We start from the raw sequence: 13519 nt of genomic DNA, 5'->3' as shown, positions 1-13519 counted from the left end.
AAAAAGGCTGCTGTTCTTATTCTGTTAAAGACTTAGCATTTTTTTTCTTTGTGCTGCAATATTTTCAGATAAAGACTTATCACTTATCACTTTTTGTGAAATAAGTTAAATTTATAAATTCATTGAGAAATTTTTAAGCATTAATAATACATCAGCTTTATAAAAAAGGCTAAGAATATCAAGATACACTCATGACAATACATTTAATCAGGCAATCTTAGAAATGTTGTCAGGTTCCGGTGTATAAAGAAAACACCACACATATAAATGATGGTTTGAATCCTTTACTGGCACAAAATAACATCCATAAAGCAATACAGGAAGATTTTGTTGGAGCTAATGCTTTGTACTCTCCACCACCTTATAAAGCTTTCTCACCCAAGTGACCCTTAACCTGGCTCCTCCCCATTCATTAATCATTGTTCCATTAGATACCGCAATTAGGCATTACTCCCGCAAGCTCCCTGCTCGCTGGCCACTCCTCCAGATTGGTCAGCATTCCAGCCATTTCCAAGTCTCTCCAGATTAGTCATCATTACAGCCATTTCCAAACTTCTCAGTGACTCTCAGTAAGTCAATAAGTAAGTTTATTGCAGCCATAGGCCAGAACAAATAAAAAAACACTCAGTAAATATACTATTAAAAATTCAAGAATAAAATAATACATATCAAATAAAATCTGATAAAAATCAGTTATCTGTTATGTAACTTAAAATTAAAATACTACTGACATCAATCGTGTCTAGTACCGTTCCTAAGATTAAAATACATGGTCTCAACCAATAAGGTCCCTTCCTAATTTACATGCATGTTGAACCGTAAATGTATTTTTCCCATAACTGTTATATATATCTCCAAAAAGTTGGCGTCAGTTGACATATATAATTCGGTAACCAATTTTTTTCTTGTGGACATTGCAGTGACATAAAATTTTGCCACTGCACGTGTAGTAGCCGGATTTGAGTCTTGGAGGAGAAAGCCTATATAAAAGTCATCTGTCCTCCCTGGCAATCCCTCCAGTAAGGAGAGAATATATATTGACCTACATACTCTGTATAACTCACAGTACAATAAGACATGTGAGATACCATCGACTTCTCCTTTACCACATATACATACCCATTCTCTTCGATTGCTGGGACAGTAGTCAGATTGGGGAGTGACTCCTGTCTGATGACAACTGAGTCTGCCGGTTGAGAAGCTCCTCCTCTTCCTCTTGCCTCCCACTTTCAGACTCAGTTCTGATCAGACAAGACGCATTTTTGTTGAGCTGCCCAGCAATTATTCTAGATTTTTAAAAAAAAGGAAAAAAAAGAGGAAAGAAAGAGACTAGAAGAGTAAGGAGTTTTTCCTTACTATCCTCAGAGGCTCCCCTATTTAATTGCTTTGGGGGCCTCTTTCCAGCGAGAAAGGCTCACGCCCAAGCCCACTGGTGGCAGGCTTCTCTCTGATAGAGCTTGGACGTCTTTTTTTGCAAGGCTGCAGCCTTTTCGCGCCTTGGAATCAAGCTCAGAAGCCGGCTTTCGCCCTTGGCCTTTCAAAGCCTCGTGGGCAAGCCAGGAAGCTCTGCAGAGCTGAATGCCTGTTTCCTGGCTGCAGCGAAGAGAGGCACCAGCAGGGGCCGCTCCTGGGACCAGTTTTCGCCCCCTCCCCCTCCCCCCTCCCCCGGCTTTCCAAAGCCTTGAGGAAACTGCTCACAGCCTTCTTTTCAAGTTTCGTGCCAGAGCTGGGAGGGAGGCTCCTGCTGCAGCTGCTCCTGGGACCGGCTTCCGCCCTCGGCTTTCCGAAGCCTCGTGGGCAACAGGCCTCTTCTCCTTGGATTGAAGGGGGCCTGGAAAGGTTGGAAGGACCTCTGGAGACTATTCTGACGGTGAGAAGCTTCTCTCTTGATTTTCCTTGGAGGGCACAGAGCTTAGGGGGTTTCTTCCTCATTCCCCCTTATAGCTCATTATTGTTATTTGTTTGGATTCTGTTTAGGGCCGCTTTAATCAGACAATTAGCTCCCTCCATTTTGGATTTGCCTCGTGGCTCTTTGAGGCCTAGTTCATATTTAGAATGGCTGACTCTGCTTCTCATCAATCACGCAAGAGAGGCCTTTCTTCAAAGGAATCTCCTGAGTCATCTCATTCCTCTAAGAGGTCCAAGTCCTCTAGACATCAAACCTCTAAATCAAGGCAATCTTTTCCAGCCCAGGATAAGGATGCCCTCAAACGCCATAAGGCCATTGAGAAGGCCATTGAAAAGGCTGTGTGATTTTCTGCCATTCAGGAGGCCTCCCCTCAGCAGACTATTTCTGTTGCCACAGCCCAGCCATCCACTTCTGCCATTCAAAGTCCTGGGGTCTCCATCACTAAGCAGGATGCCCCTTTATCTCTTTCTCCTGATAGAGGCTCTCCCTCTTTGCCTAAAGCAGGAGGGATTAATGAGAGACTTTTTGGCCTGGCTCCACAGGAGGTTTCCTCTGATATTCCATCTCAGCTACCCCTTCCTCAGCAAGGTATTTCTTTAGGGGGGGAGGAAAGAGCAGATCCCATGGGTTCTAAAAAAGAACCAATTATTGCCCTTGAGATTGCCAACATGATTGAAGCAGCAATTCAAAAGAGTTTAGCTACAGAATGGCAGCGTAGAACAGAGTCCTGGGTGTCACAGTGTAATAGTGCATCAGAATGCCAGTCTCAATTGACTTTGGACCAAGCCCGTTCAGGGGCTCAAGTTCTCACTGGGGCTCCTCCTAGACAGGCCTCTTCTGGAGTAGAGGATGTAAGGGATTTAGATTTATCTGAGGATGAAGACCTTTCTCCAGACCAACCTTCGTTCGTAGGTCTCTTTAAGCCTCAGCTTTTTAAGTCTCTCTTGCATAAGGCCAGGGTTACCACTGGCCTTGCTGCACCAGTTACCTCTGATTCTGTTTCCAAGCCTAGTCAGTCTTCTATTCCTCTATTTGAGGAACCAGCTCTGGAACCTGAGGAGATTCCAGGCCCCAGGCTTTTCCAGGATGTTCTTATACGCCAATGGAATGTTCCTGCCTCGGGGCCCAACCCTTCAGCACTAGATAGAAGATTATTCAATTTGGCCCCCAAGGTTTCTAAATTGCTTCAGGTCCCTGTGGTAGATTCCCTGTAGCAGCATTAGTTTCCCCTTCAGTCACGGCTGGACCTCTGGAAGAGAACCTTAAGCCAGAGGATAAACGTTCCGAATATTCCTTATTTAAAACTCACCAAGCGGCTGCTTGGTCTGTCAAGTCATCTTTAGCAGCCTCCTTTTTCAATAGGGCTGCCCTTCTTTGGATCAAACAATTACAGGAGCGTTTACCATCTTCTGATGTCCGCTCTCATCAGGACATCAATAAAATTGTGGCTTCTTTAGAGTACTCAGCTGACTCTACTATGCATGCCTCCCGTTTTGCAGCCAAGGCCATAGGGGCCACGGTGTCTTCACACCGCCTATTATGGCTCCGTCATTGGCAGGCAGATGCTAAGAATAAATGGCGTTTAGCCTCTGCTCCTTTTCAAGGGGATAAGCTTTTTGGAAACTCTCTGGAACCTTTATTCATTGAGACAAAGGATAAGCGTAGGGTTCTTCCCTCTCTCTCTCGCAGATCTGAGTTCCGTCCTTTGGCTAGCTCTTCCTATCGTTCCTTTCGAAGTTCAGGTCAGGGACCTTCAGGTAACAGAACCCAGCGTTATTTCCCCTCCTGTCAGGGTAGGTCACAGGATAGGTCAGGTAACCCTAGTCAGAGGGGTCCTTCCAGGCGTCCCTTTCAAGGGGGAAGGGGTCGCCCATTCCATAGATACTGCTGACAAATCCATGGATCTTCCCATTGGGGGCCGCCTGACTTTCTTTGCCAGCCAGTGGGAGATCTCAACCACAGACTCCTGGGTGAGGGAGATGGTCCGGCTGGGCCTCTCTCTGGAATTTCTTTCCACCCCTCTGTCTCGATTTCTCTGATGCCCCTCCCACGGGATCAGGCAAAGCGGCTCCTGCTGGAATCGGCTATCGATCACCTCTTGGAAATTCGAGCAATTCAGCCGGTTCCTCAGGACCAGCAGGGGAAGGGGTTTTACTCTCACCTTTTCTTGGTACAGAAATCTTCGGGGTGTGTGTGTGGAGAGTGATTCTGGATTTAAAATCCCTGAACCATTGTGTAGTTTATCGGCGGTTCAAGATGCATTCTCTCCAGTCTATCCTGGAGGGCCTGTGCCAAGGGGATTTCCTTACCTCAATAGATTTGACGGAAGCATATCTCCATATCCCCATTCATCCAGCCTATCAGAAATACCTAAGGTTTTGTCATGCGAGTCGGCACTACCAGTATCGGGGTCTCCCATTCGGCCTTGCCTCGGCTCCTCGAGTATTCACCAAAATAATGGCTGCTCTGGCAGGTCATCTTCGGACTTTGCCAATCAGAATTCAGTGCTATCTAGACGATCTCCTTATTCAATCCAGGTCAGTACATCTAGCCCTACTGGATCTGTCTATGACCCTTCGGGCCTTAAGGAGCCACGGGTTTTCCATCAATACAGAAAAGAGCCATTTGGTACCGACGACTCGCATCCAACACCTGGGGGCAGTCATAGACACATCCATCACCACAGTATTTCTGTCTCAGGAACGCCTGACCAGTTTGCGGTCACTGGTCAAGTCAGTCACGTCGGGGGACCCTGTTCCTCTGAGGTCTTTATCCCAGCTTCTGGAGAAGATGGTATCTTGCATAGGGATAGTCCCTTGGGCATGCCTTCACTGCAGGCCGCTGCAGTGGTTTCTTCTCCCGTTCCAAAGGAAGCTACAGCGAGCCTCCCTTCGCAGAGTAGTTCTCCCCACCAAGGTTCGGAGGTCTCTTCGTTGGTGGATTTCTCCAGCAGTGAACAAGGGCACGGTCTTCAGAGAACCAGATCGTCTGGTCTTGACCACAGACGCAAGCCTTTATGGCTGGGGGGGCTCATCTAGGGTCAGAAATAGCTCAGGGCAAATGGACCCCTCACGATCTATCTCACAATATCAATTGGTTGGAACTGAGAGCCATTCACCTGGCATTACGGGTCTTTCAGGACAGAGTTCATGGTCACGACATTCTCATAAGAACAGACAATATGGCTGCAAAGGCCCATGTCAATCGCTTCGGAGGGACCCACTCTCAGCTCTTGATGAGGGAGGTGGAGAGCTTGGGCCTTTGGGCGGAACGGCACCTCAGATCGATAAAGGCAACTCACATCTCAGGGGTGGCGAATGTCCAGGCAGACAAGCTAAGTTGAACCACACTGGACCAGGGGGAATGGAGCATTCACCCGGATTTGTTCAAGGAATTGTTGAACCAATTCGGCTCTCCAGAAGTCGAACTTTTCCCCACACGGGCCAATGCCCAGACAGCGAGGTTCTTCAGCAGGTTTCCTTCTCCAGGGGCTGAAGGTGTGGACGCTCTATGCAGCAGTTGGCCCCCCGGCCTTCTATACGCTTCCCCCCTCTCCTTAATCGCCAAAGTAGTCAGGAAACTATTGGAGGAGCAAGTGGAGATCATCTTGATAGCACCTCATTGGCCTCGTCGGCTCTGGTTTGCGGATCTTCAAGCCCTATCAGTCCAACCTCCCTGGAGGATTCTGCCTCACAAGGTGGTTCTGACTCAGGGGTCCCTGATACATCCATCAACAGGCTGGCTTCAGCTAACCGCTTGGTGGTTGTCAGGCGCCTCCTGAGGGAAGTAGACGTCTCTCCTCGCGTCATCAGGACATTACAGTCAGCTAGACGAGCTTCCACGAACAGAATATACGATACCACTTGGGCTAGGTTCGCTTCTCACTTCTCACAGTTTGGCTCCCACTGAGGCTTCCACCTCTCAAATTTTGGACTTTCTCCAGGATGGTTTAGATGCGGGTCTCTCCCCTAACACCTTACGTAGGCAGGTAGCCGCCCTGGCCTCCATCAGGGTTTGCAGGGCTCGAGGTTCCCTTTCCCAGGTCCCTCTCATTCGGGATTTTTTTTTTTTTCATAAAAAAGTTTTATTTTTACAATCATATCAAACAGCTCATCCAATGTACAGTTATATACAATTAGTCGGGCTTGCCCAGTCACCACCCCCCTTTTTAACACTCTTCCCTCTTCTACCTTCTTTTACTTTCCAGACCTTCCTCTCCTTCTCTTATCTACATCCTCTCCTCCCTCCACCCTCCACCTTCCTTCTCCCTCTTCTACCTCCCTTCCTTCCTCTTCTCCTCTTTCCTACCTCCTACTCTCTCCTCTTATCTCCCTCCTCATCGTTCTAAAATGGTAACTGGGCAGACCCGACCCTACATTAATTATATTTATACATCTTCAATAATCCCTGTACATTAACCATCACTCCATCTCTACCCTCAACCCCCCAATTCCCCTCCCCCTTACCCCCCACCCCCACCCAGACTTCCCAGAACAAAATGCAGGGTATCAAAACTAACAATCATAATCTAAAATAATTCCTAAATTATAATCTCTAGTCACTCCACACATAATCACACTCTCAATTCCCCTCTCCTTCAGAAATATATCTAATACAAAATATTTCCTAAATTTACTCATATGCTATTCGATATTTTTTTATCTGATACTTATTTTGAATATAATCAATCCACATTTTCCATTCTAAAATATATTTTTCTTGTGTATAGTCTTTCAAGTAAGCAGAAATTTTTGCCATTTCTGCCAGATTTGATACTTTGAGTGTCCATTCTTCAATTGTAGGTAATTCTTCTTTCTTCCAATATTGAGCAATCAAAAGTCTTGCGGCTGTTATTAAGTTCAAAATCAATTTAGTCTCTATAGGTGTACAATCCATAATTATTCCTAGTAGAAAGAACTGCGGAGTAAACTTAATCTTCTTTTTCAAAATATTCTGCATGATCCACCATACTTTAATCCAAAATGCTTTAACTTTTTTACAAGTCCACCATATATGGTAATAAGTGGCATCTTCACAATCGCATCTCCAACATTTAGCCTGTACATTAGGATACATACATGACAACTTTTTGGGGTCTAAATGCCATCTTATAAAAAATTTCTCTCATATTTTGCACTTGTGTAAATTTAACATTTAAATTTTAACATTCCTCACCCAAATTCTTTCCCAAGTTTCCAACATTATTGGTTGCTGAAAATTTTGTGCCCACTTAATCATACAATCCTTAACCAATTCAGTCTCTGAGTATTTCTACTAATACATTATACAACCTCTTAATATGCTGTTGGCCTTGATCTCTCATTTGTTTTAACAAATTATCCTCAGTTTGCTTAACACCTATTTTTTGATCTAATTTCCATCTAGCTTGTAATTGTCCATATTGGAACCATGTATAATTTTTCCCTTCTTCCCCCATCTTTTCTCTGGATTTTAATTGTAATTCCCCCTTTTCCATACAAAGAAGTTCTTTATAGGTAACTACCTCCATCTTTTGATATATATTTATATTTTCTATCATGTGTCTCGGGATTGCCCATATTGGAATCTTTCCATCTAATTTATATTGATATTTCCTCCACACCCTCAATAATGCATTTCTAATTATATTATTTTTAAATATCTTATCAGCTTTCTTATCATATAATAAATAGGCATGCCACCCATATAACAAACCATAACCTTCTATATTCAAAACTCTTTCCTCAGTTAAATTAATCCAATCAGTAATTAATGATAAGACAACTGCTTCATAATACAATTTTAAATTAGGCATTTTAAGACCCCCCCTTTCCCTTGTATCCTGCATTATTTTTAATTTTATTCTTGGTTTTTTGCCCATCCATACAAAGTTATTAACCCCCTTACGGGAGGTGGGTCTGAAATTCCTAACGTATAAGGTAGTCTTTTTGGTAGCGATTACGTCCGCCCATCGGATTTCAGAGCTAGCAGCCCTTTCTTCTAGACCAGACCTTTGTGCTTTCCACACAGAGTAGTCCTTAGATTAGATCCTACATTTGTCCCCAAGATCAACACTCCCTTTCATAGGGCTCAGGAGTTGGTCCTTCCCAATTTCTGTCCCAACCCGTCTCATGCCCTAGAACGTTCCTGGCATACCCTTGATGTTCGCAGGGCACTCCAGATATACCTTAAGCGAACTTCTCCCATTTGGAGATCGGAGGCTCTTTTTGTTTCCTTTCAACCAATCTCTTTAGGTCAGAAGGTTTCCTCACCCACTTTAGGGAGATGGCTTAGGGCATCTATTGCCACAGCCTATACCTCTCAAGCCCTTCCCATTCCTCACCACATCACAGCCCATTCAACCCGTAGCGCCTCTACCTCTGCTGCCTGGGCTATGCAGGCATCCTTAGAGGAGGTCTGCAGGGCTGCCACATGGTCTGCTCCTTCACCGATCATTAAACACTATAAGGTGGTTGTGAGGTGATAGTGATACACATTTAAATTGCAAGGATGTATTTACTAATGTCGCAATACCCCCTTTAACTCTCCCCCCCACCTTACTTGGGACAGCTGGGATAGAGTTAACCCAGTACCCATCTAACTGTATCTCTATGGCAGCCCAGGTTTCCTGTATGAAGAGAATGTCAAATTGTGCTATATAGTCAAAAAAAAGTTGGTCTTTTGATGGAACAGTTCAACCCGCTATATTCCAGGTTTTGATGGAGAGGGGATCCTCTTTGGCAGCTCATCAGGAAATTTGATTTATACAATGGGAAGATGTATGAATGTTGCACTGGCTTAAAGTATCATCTTGCACGAAATCGGCCTTCTCTAAAAGAAGGATTACCCCTTCTAAATTCTGTGTCGACTCCTGGTAGAATTGTTCGGGGTTAGAAGATTTATCACCTGCTAACAAGGCTTGCCAATTCATTGCCTCTTCTCTAGGTGTAGAGCAAGGGGTTATTCTGTCGTGTTCCATTTGTCTTTGAGCTGATGACACTGATGCGGGTCCTGCCTCAATTTCTTGATATGTTGCTAAAGGTATCATAGGATAATCACATATACTGTATACTGTATACTGCACGAATCAAGAAGAGGGCCGTGAAAATATTTGCAGATCCCTCGCATCCTGGACATAAACTGTTTCAACTCCTACCCTCAAAATGACGCTATAGAGCATTGCACACCAGAACAACTAGACACAAGAACAGTTTTTTCCCGAAGGCCATCACTCTGCTAAACAAATAATTCCAGCAACACTGTCAGACTATTTACTGAATCTGCACTACTATTAATCGTCTCATAGTTCCCATCATCAATCTCTTCCCACTTATGACTGTATGAATATAACTTGTTGCTGGCAATCCTTATGATTTATATTGATATATTGACCATCAATTGTGTTGTAAATGTTGTACCTTGATGAATGTATCTTTTCTTTTATGTACACTGAGAGCATATGCACCAAGAAAAATTCCTTGTATGTCCAATCACACTTGGCCAATAAAATTCTATTCTATTCTATTCTATTAGGATGCAAACAACTCCTTCTCTACTGGGCCTCCAATGGCCCCTGTGGGTTTTGGGTTCTGTTTTCCAAGATCTCATAATCATGCAAATCCTTGCCCCTTGAGGGAGAAGTAAGAGGCTCAACTATAAGGGAGACCAAATCAATTAGCAGTTTAGCTGTGCCTATTATATCCAACAGAGATTTCTTCAAATTTTCTAATTTGAATAGGATGTTATCTTGTTCTTTCCCTGGGAGAGCGCCAAAAGCATTAATGAGACCGGTTTCTGTGTTGTTTACATCTTTACTGGACAAGGTTGGCTTACTCCCACTTTCTTCCTCTCTCTTTTCCAAGGTTGAGAATGTGGAAGAACCAGCAACTTTGGGAGCTCGCATGTTAACAATTAAGCATTTAACCCTTTCCTCACAGAAAACTCTGATAGGAAAAATTTGAAAGGAGGCTAGATGTGCCTTCATCTTTTTTTTTTTATTCAAAAAGTTTTACAAAATTTTTTCCCCCTTTCCCCCCCTCCTCTCCCCTCCCTTCACAACCCCCCCCCCGACTTCCCGGAACGGGCACAAGGTATAGTTAAAAATAAAACAAACATATGCTAAAAAATTTTCATCCCAACTTAATTATACCCCTACAATCATCAATTCCTAACTTCCCCCAAAAACAATCAAGAATAATACATCATAATCATTCAAAAACAGTCTGATAACTCTTAATCTGCGTTGAATATAGTCAGTCCATTTTTCCATTCCTTTAAGTATCTTTCTTGTATTGTCTTTCAAAAGGCTGATATCTTCGCCATCTCAGCCAAATTGGCAACCTTCAATATCCATTCTTCTATTGTAGGTACTTCTTTTTTCTTCCAGTATTGTCCTATTAGTAATCTTGCTGCTGTTATTAGGTTTAAAATCAATTTAGTCTCAATTACTGTACAATCCGTAATAATTCCCAACAAGAAAAATTGCGGCAGGAACTTTATCTTCTTTTTCAAAACATTTTGTAAAATCCACCAAATTTTTATCCAAAAGGCCTTTATGTCCTTACAAGTCCACCAAATATGAAAATATGTAGCGTCATCACAATTACATCTCCAACATTTTGCTTGCATATCTGGATACATACACGATAATTTTTTAGGATCTAGATGCCATCTATAAAACATTTTATAAAAATTTTCCCTCAGATTCTGTGCCTGCGTGAATTTAACATTTCTAACCCAATTTTTTTCCCAAGTTTCCAATAATATTGGCTCCTGAAAATTTTGTGCCCACTTTATCATACAATCCTTTACCAAGTCCCTTTCAGAATCTATTTCAAGTAACACATTATACAATCTCTTTATATGCTCCTGAGATTGATTTCTAATTTGCTTTACCAAATTTCCCTCGTTCTGCTCTATACCAATTTTCTGATCTCCCTTCCATCTAGCACGTAGTTGCTCATATTGAAACCAAGTATAATTTTTCCCTTCCTCTCTTAATACTTGCAGAGATTTTAACTGCAAATTACCTCTTTCAGTATACAAAAGATCTTTATATGTAATCATTTCCTGATTCTGTTCTATGTTTATATTTTCTATTGTATGTCTAGGACTTGCCCATATAGGAACCTTATAATTTAGTTTATAAGAGTATTTTTTCCAAACACGCAGAAGGGCATTTCTTAGCACATGATTTTTAAAGGCCTTATCCACTTTTTTGTCATAAATTAAATATGCACGCCATCCATATAGCAAATCATAACCTTCTATATTCAAAATTCTGTCCTCTGTTAAGTTAAACCAATCACTTATTGCAGAGAGAGCAGCTGCTTCATAATATAATTATGTAATTTAAATAATATAATTTAAAATTAGGCATTTTTAAACCTCCCCTTTCCCGAGAATCTTGAATTATTTTCATTTTAACCCTAGCTTTTTTACCTTCCCATATGAATTTGTTAATTCCCTTCTGCCATTCCTCAAGATTCTTATCTTTCTTAATTATTGGTATCATCTGAAAGAGGAATAAAAATCTAGGTAAAACATTCATTTTAATAGCAGCAATTCTCCCCAGCAAAGATAATTGCAATTTTTTCCAAACAATCAACTCCTTCTGAACTTTTTGCCATAAAACCTCATAGTTATTCTTATACAATTTCACATTTGACGATGTAATATAAACCCCTAAGTACTTAACCTTCTTTACAATTTCAAATCCTGTTATTTCTTCTAGTTTTTCTTTCTGTTGTCTGGCCATATTTTTTATTATCACTTTTGTATTTTTCTGATTTACCTTAAACCCTGAAACATTCCCATATTGATCAATTATTTCCAACAAAGATTTACTAGAATTTATAGGGTTTGTTAAAGTAATCACCAGGTCATCTGCAAAAGCTCTTAGTTTATATTCATATTGTCTAACTCTAATTCCCTCTATCTCCTTTACTTCTCGTATTTTATCCAATAATGGTTCTAGAGTTAAAATAAACAATAATGGTGATAAAGGACATCCCTGTCTTGTTCCTTTCGCAATCTTAAAAGGTTCTGTTAAGCTACCATTGATTATAATCTGTGCTGTTTGCTCTCCATAAATTGCCCTAATTATTCTTAAAAAACCATCTCCAAATTGCATCTTTTCTATTAATTTAAATAAAAAATCCCAATGCAATCGATCAAAAGCTTTCTCTGCATCGAGAAAAATAAATGCTGCTGGAATAAAATTTTTCTTTTTATTTATTTATTTTTTATTTATTTTTCAAATTTATATACCGCCCTATCTCCCTAAGGACTCAGGGCGGTTCACAGGCAGTTAAAATACATATAAATACAGATTAAAAAACAATTAAAAAACTTATTCTATTGCCCGAAATTTAAAATAGTATAAATAATAAAAACCCCTTAAAACCCATAACTTTAAAATCTAATCCAGTCCCGCGCAGATAAATAAGTGTGTTTTAAGCTCGCGACGAAAGGTTCGGAGGTCCGGAAGTTGGCGAAGTCCTGGAGGGAGTTCGTTCCAGAGGGTGGGAGCCCCCACAGAGAAGGCCCTTCCCCTGGGTGTCGCCAGACGGCACTGCCTAGCTGACGGCACCCTGGGGAGGCCCTCTCTGTGAGAGCGCACGGGTCGGTGAGAGGTATTTGGTAGCAGTAGGCGGTCCCGTAAATAGCCCGGCCCTATGCCATGGAGCGCTTTAAAGATTGTCACCAGCACCTTGAAGCGCACCCGGAAGGCCACAGGTAGCCAGTGCAGTCTGCGCAGGATAGGTGTAACACGGGAGCCACGAGGGGCTCCCTCTATCACCCACGCAGCTGCATTCTGAACTAACTGGAGCCTCCGGATGCCCCTCAAGGGGAGCCCCATGTAGAGAGCATTGCAATAATCCAGGCAAGACGTCACGAGGGCGTGAGTGACCGTGCATAAGGCATCCCGGTCTAGAAAGGGGCGCAACTGGCGCACCAGGCGAACCTGGTGGAAAGCTCTCCTGGAGACGGCCGTCAAATGATCTTCAAAAGACAGCCGTTCATCCAGGAGAACGCCCAGATTGTGCACCTTCTCCATCGGGGCCAGTGACTCGCCCCCGACAGTACTCCAATAAATTAACAATCTGCCTAACATTATTCCTCATCTGTCTCCCTTTTATAAATCCAGATTGATCATTATGAATTCTTCGCTGCAGAATCAACATTAATCTATTAGCTATTATTTTAACAAAAATCTTATAATCATTATTTAAAAGTGAGATTGGCCTATAGTTCCCAGGTTTAGAACAATCCTGTTCCTCTTTTGGTATCAATGAAATAAAAGAGGTTCTCCATGAGGGGGGAATTCCCCCTCCTAGTTGTATCTGATTAAATAATTCCTTAAGTGGACCTAACATCTCATCCTGTAAATTCCTATAATAACTAACTGTGAGCCCATCCGTACCAGGAGATTTCCCCATTTTTAATTGTTTAATTACCAAAATAATTTCTTCAGAGGTTATAGGCCGATTCAGTTCATCCGTTTGTTCTAAAGTTAAATTTTTAACCTTATATTCCTTCAAATAATTATCAATATCCCTATTCAATATATTATCTTTAAGATATAAATTTGTATAATATTCTAAAAAAGCTTTTTTAATTTTATCCTGT

General features: G+C 42.1%; 1 protein-coding gene across 1 annotated transcript in view; it reads left to right on the top strand.

Annotated features, from left to right (window-relative positions):
- The first annotated feature begins 1712 nt into the window (after positions 1 to 1712).
- LOC131198440 (transmembrane channel-like protein 2) overlaps positions 1713 to 13519 on the top strand; it is a 286411-nt gene continuing 274604 nt past the window's right edge. The window contains exon 1 of the mRNA XM_058183084.1: positions 1713 to 1870. The gene's annotated coding sequence lies outside the window, so the exon portion shown is untranslated. The remainder of the gene's footprint in view (positions 1871 to 13519) is intronic.

Source organism: Ahaetulla prasina, chromosome 4, assembly GCF_028640845.1.
Source record: "Ahaetulla prasina isolate Xishuangbanna chromosome 4, ASM2864084v1, whole genome shotgun sequence".
NCBI classification, from domain to species: Eukaryota; Metazoa; Chordata; class Lepidosauria; order Squamata; family Colubridae; genus Ahaetulla; species Ahaetulla prasina.
This window is presented reverse-complemented; position numbering and strand designations above follow the sequence as displayed.